General features: G+C 28.0%; 1 long non-coding RNA gene across 1 annotated transcript; it reads right to left on the reverse strand.

Annotated features, from left to right (window-relative positions):
• Positions 1 to 1246: 1246 nt before the first annotated feature.
• Positions 1247 to 4145, reverse strand: LOC124888164. The gene is made up of 2 exons (XR_007046291.1): positions 3955 to 4145; positions 1247 to 1533 (listed from the first exon to the last, which is right to left on the reverse strand). It is a non-coding gene; the product is annotated as an uncharacterized LOC124888164 (long non-coding RNA).
• Positions 4146 to 6177: the final 2032 nt, after the last annotated feature.

Here is a 6177-nt window from a genome sequence, read left to right on the forward strand (position 1 = left end):
GACGGAAATGTACTACAATTTTGTGTATGAAATCTTTTATATATATATATACACACAAAATTTTTAACAGAACACATAAAGATAAATACATATAACATAAAAACAAAACATCAAAATACACACAACATATGTGGTTAAATATAATATGTTTAAAGATAGCTCATCTCCTTTAATAACTTTTTTGCATGTATACAGTTAAAAGTGAAGTTATGAGTTATGCACATAGAAGCTCAAAAACTGCATATATCTATATAAGTAGATTGAAAATTAACTTAATGGATAATCCATCATATTTCAACTAAGTAATTCTAAATACTTAATGACAAAAATCATAACTGAAACTTATTGATTGTTTAAAAAAATAAAACATAAATTTACTATAACGTAAAAAACTATTCAACTCGATGTATTTTTTTTCATGAACTCCTATTGTGTCCCTTTAACCCACAAGCACTGCATGAATATGTGGACTTAGTCCCATAAAATTTTCCCGCGGATTTTTCTCTTTCTCTTTTCTTTGTCCTTTCAGGGGGACGTCTGTATTTTGGTGGAAGAACAACTTCACTCAATATATAATCTGTTATTTTCCATGTGGATCTATCAGGACGAGGCAATATTGAAACCTTATACATACCCAATATCGAGATTGACTTGTAAAAGTCAGAGCAATAATCATCAGGCTCAAGATGTTTTCTCTTCAATACTGCATACGCATGAGCACATGAAATTTCATAGATTTCAAATCTATGATAAGAACATGTCTTCTTATCTAAACAAATAATAAAACGTAGATCTTCATAAAGCACAGAATAAACATAATTCATTGCCGGTACAACCTGCGATGAATATATATATATATATATATATATACATGAATTCAACAAAATAACAAATGTATCATGTACTTTTAATAAAATACTTACCCTCATTCGTGTACTCTTTGCCTCGTTAAATTTAGGAGTTCATAATATTTTCCACATACAGGTGTACGTGTGAATGTCCCAACCTACTGATTGTTGTGGTGACATCTGCCAAATATTTTTCTAACTTCCTCCAAGAAATCATATATAGACAATTTCCTGGATTTCTTAAGGTGCCTGTTAATGATTTTAGCAATGTTTGAGGTTAGAGTGAATCCCCGATTTACAGTTTCATACACCCTAGACCACTTGTTATATTCGGCCAACTGCAAGTAATCTTTCACCCTAATATCTATCTTTTCAACCTTCTCCATTAGACTATTAAATTCAAAAATTATATGTGCTTTTGTCATTGCATAAAACACTTTAGACAATTTAGCATGTGACTTCCTGAAATTAGTTATCACATTTTTCCACAAATGCCAGATGCAAGCATACTATACAACACCCCCATAAACAGTTGACACATCTCTTATAAAGCTCTCGTTCTTGTCGGACACAACACACATATTTGATTTTATACCATGAGTTTCTTTCAATTGCTCAAAAAATCAACTCCATGCCGCATAATTCTCCGAATCCAAAATTCCATAAGCTAGGGGAAAAATATGTCCTGCATACATCATGTTATACATAAAAGATTTACGAAATATATTTTTAATATATTTAATATAATATATATAGTATTGAAAAAAATTGGAAGAAGTATTAAAATCTTCTCCATCAAGTGTACTTGCTGACATGAAAGTTCCATTATATGTTCCTCTTAGGTGACTGCCATCAACAACAACAATCGGTCGACATGACTCAAAATCTTTAATTGGAGAGTAGAGCGATATAAACACATAAAGGAATTCATCATCTGATGTTTTTTTCATTCGTATATGTAAATCAGGGTAAGTCTTTTCCAACATGTATAAATATTCAGACAGTCTGTTGTATGATGCATATGTTGTCCCCCTCAATGAAATCAAAGCTTTTTCTCTATCTCTCCACGTCATTGTATAAGTCAAATTCAAACCAAGATCATTCTTAATATCCTCCTGTATATTTTTCGTCGTATACATTCTTATATGTTTTGATAACTTTTGTTTCACAATCCTACCAATCAATGTACTACTAACATGTTTCTGCTGGTACACTTTATCTTTTAAAGGCCAAGTATGTTCATGCCAGAACTTTTTAATCTTAAACAAATCGATGTTCTTATTGCTAGATGCCATTAGAAACCAACCACATTCCTTCGATTTACAAACCAAAGTATACCTGATATGAAATAATTATCTGTTAATATTAATAATTTACACAAACAAAAAAAATATAATTATTTAAAAAAACTTATTAAACCTACAATCTATACCCACAATATGTTAACTATATACTCATTATATGAATCTAGTTCTTTGAAAGTTTACAAATATACTAAAACACTAAACTTATGTATGCAACGCCATACATAAACAAAAAAAAGCAGATATACATGTAACATATATACAAATAGGACTACAAACACATATACAAAATCAATTAAAAAATATATATACAAATACAACTACATACAAATATACATATAAAACTAAAACATAAATAATCAAATACAACTACATACAGATATACAAATACAATTAACAAACATATATGCAAATACAATTACATACAGATATACATATACAACTAAAAAATAAATAATCATATACAGTACATACATAAATACATATACAATTATAAAATATATACACAATTATAATTACATCAGGTGTACATATACAACTAAAGAAACTTATCAAATACAACTACATAAAACTATACAGATAAAATTAAAAAATATATATACAAATAAAATTATATACAGATATACAAATACAATTAAAAAATAAATAATCAAATACAACTACATACAGATATATAGATACTAAAAAAATATACAATTACAAAAACATATATAGTCATAAAATACAGCAACTTACCCGTTCCCATTTGATTTGTTTATATTGAATTGAAATTTGTTTTGGATTGCATATTAGGTCATCACTGACTTTAAAGTGGCTTTGTCCTTATACACTTGACCAATAAGAACCTCGTTGTGATTTGGATTGAAAATAATTGTCTATTCTTAATCATTTGTATCACACTTTCAATAAACTCAAAATAATCTTCATCAATATTTCTCTTTTTTTCATCAACACAATTTGCATTTAATTTCTATTTATGATTGTTACAAGAACTCTCTCCTTCATCCTTCGAACACGATTCATCATTTTTGAAAGATTTATCAAAAAGAGAAACGCACAAAGAATAGTTTCCGAATTCCTTTTCTTCTTTTCGTACCATTACATATACTATTAGCCCCATGCCATTATGAAGTTCCATTCTTTTACTACTAAAGCCAAATTTATATTCTATTTTCACGGTTGTCAAATTAAAATCAATACAAAATTGCGTACCAATTAATTGCAGCAAATCATCGTATTTTTCATTTTCATCAATTGCAATTGATTCGAACTGGTATTGTTCGTACTCATTATCTATATTTCATAGGCCTGAATGCTTCAAAATAATTGACAACAATCCCATATTTTTGTATAAAATCTATTGACAAAATACATAACATACAAATTGCAATTAGCAACTGAATACATACCATACAAATAAGGCATATAACATAGATGCAAAGAATGATTACGATTTGTTAGCAACTTTAATGAAAATACCCCAAATTACGAAATAAGCAACTGACTATGAAAATTTCTATAAATGAATATAAGAAAATAATTACAATTGAATTTTGTAGAAACTGAAACCCAAAAAATTAATTTATTGTACAGAATAATACAACTAATTACAAATCGAAGGATAGTAGATTCAAGATGAAGTTTGTATTTAGTATTCGATTTCATAAATAAAATTCAAGAAAAAAAATAGTATCGATTATTGCTACATTGAAATCTAATTGATTTATATTGTGTTTTACATTCAAAAAAGGATTTGAAAAAAAATTAAAACAAAAAAAAGAATTTTCAAAAATTGTATTTACCAGAATCTTTCATGTATGAATCACCTGTAACCAATCTGGTGTTTATTTTCTCCTCTAGAAAATAAAATTAACCAACTTTTGAGGGAGTGATTAACGCATACCTTCATAATTTTAGATCAGTTATATCAAAGAAATAAATGGGAAGTTGGAGAAGATTAAGGTAATTTATTGTATTTAAATTTTCTTTTTTATCTCAAATCCTGTTAGGGACTTTTCCTTTGTTTTGTATGTATATACATATAACTGTCACTATTTTTTACTATAAATTGTAAATATTAAAATTAAGTCTAAGGAGTTAGTTTTAGACATTCTACTGAGACTATATGTGAATTTTTGTCAAAAATTAAAGTTGTCACTAATTTATATATTTAGGGATGAAAAAGAATTTGTACGCAAAATGTAGCTTGTAGTGACAAAATAATATTTGTTTAACTACGAAATATATAATACTAGAGACAAATGACATTGTTACTAATCAAACTAAAGTCAGTGACACATCAATTCCATAGTCCTTAATAACTTTTTGGTGACGAAAATACACTATTACCTACAAAATTCTATAATTTCTATGACAAATAAGTTCGTCATAAATGCTATATATTTGGAGATAAAAAATATGTTCGTGTTAGTGATGAAACACTAAGTTTTCTCTGTATACATTTAGTGAACCATGCTTTAAGGACGAATGATTGAAGAATTATTTTTTGTCACAAAAGGTTTTTGTGAGAAAATATGAATTTTAAGCGACAAAATTATTCATCACTAATAATCAAGTTTGTTGCAGTGATTGTTTATAATATTTCAATACTCTGATTTCTAGCTATATATATAAGTTTTCATGATTAAATTTAATGAGTTCATTCTAAACTATATCAACTTTACATAATTTACATTTCATTGATCTATTTTCTACGCTATTGTTGTGGATACTAAACTTTTTAATAGTAATTAATTTATTTCATGACATGAGTCATCTAAGAAAATTATTTCATGTATAAGCATGATTTTTGGCTTTAGTTAAATTGGTAATAATATTTTAATGTATCTAGCAATGATACAATTTTTATTACCCTTTCGAATATAAATCTCTCAAGGTAGGTAATTTTTTTAGTTAGGACGTTTTTTTTCCTTTTTTTTTTTTCTAAAGTTTTTGATTGTTCAATTATATTTACAAACCAATTTCTTTGTTCTTCTTTAATTTTTTTTTTTTTTTAAATTGAATCAATTGACAGTGTCAATTGTTTACAAGAAAATGGTTTGTAGAGCTAAAAATTATAGTTTGATATCGCATCCTATTATTTTACTTATATCTTGGTATTAAGTTTTTGTTGTTGAGCTGGAGATAGAAGTACTATAACCATTCAATCTCTATAATATCTTAGGACATTAAAAGTAATTAAAAGTTATAATAATAGTCTCTAATGTTTTCTCTTCTTTTCTTTTGTTTTTGGGGGGGGGGGGGGGGGCTACAACCTCTTATTGTTATGGCACACGTTCATATAATATGATTAAACGGTCTTCTTAAAAGTGCCTTAAGTTATAGACGATCGTCAAAAATTGTCCACATAATTCACTTAGACACCATAGTGGATCCTTTTTTATTAGACACTTAAATCATTCAAAAATGATATAGCAAAAGAAAGACTGGCCTCTCACTCAATCACAACCCCACATAACCCACCAACTTCCAATGATGACCCCATCAGAATCCCAGGTAACAAATAAAAACTCAAAAATTTAGCCGGAACCACCAAATCGCAGTTAAAGCCCTATGGAGGAGGATAAATCCCAAAAAATATCCTTCAAGGAAATAGCCATAGAAAAGAATCTCCAAGAAACCTCTTACTATGATCTGAACCCCAACTAGATAAATCCCAAAATTTATTCAGTTGAGGATAACTTTATCAACTTATAGATTGAGGAAAAGAATAGACTATACTACCATTGGAAGAATGCAATCATAATCAAAAGTGTTGGAAGGAAATTTTGTAATACCCCATACTTTTCCTAGCAAATTTCATCTCAAGAATGTCTATTATTAGCTTTTAAATTGAATGATAGTTATTCCCGGAGGAATTTTCAAGATTTTCACTTTTAGTCATGTGGGAAATTCAATAAGCTTTCCATCGATATAAGATTCGCCCAAATTCGATAATCGAGTCAGAAGTTACGACTATTTCAAGTTTCCATCGTAAAACAGCACCATATTAGTCTGTGGAACAC

This window comes from Capsicum annuum, chromosome 10, assembly GCF_002878395.1.
Source record: "Capsicum annuum cultivar UCD-10X-F1 chromosome 10, UCD10Xv1.1, whole genome shotgun sequence".
Taxonomy (NCBI): Eukaryota; Viridiplantae; Streptophyta; class Magnoliopsida; order Solanales; family Solanaceae; genus Capsicum; species Capsicum annuum.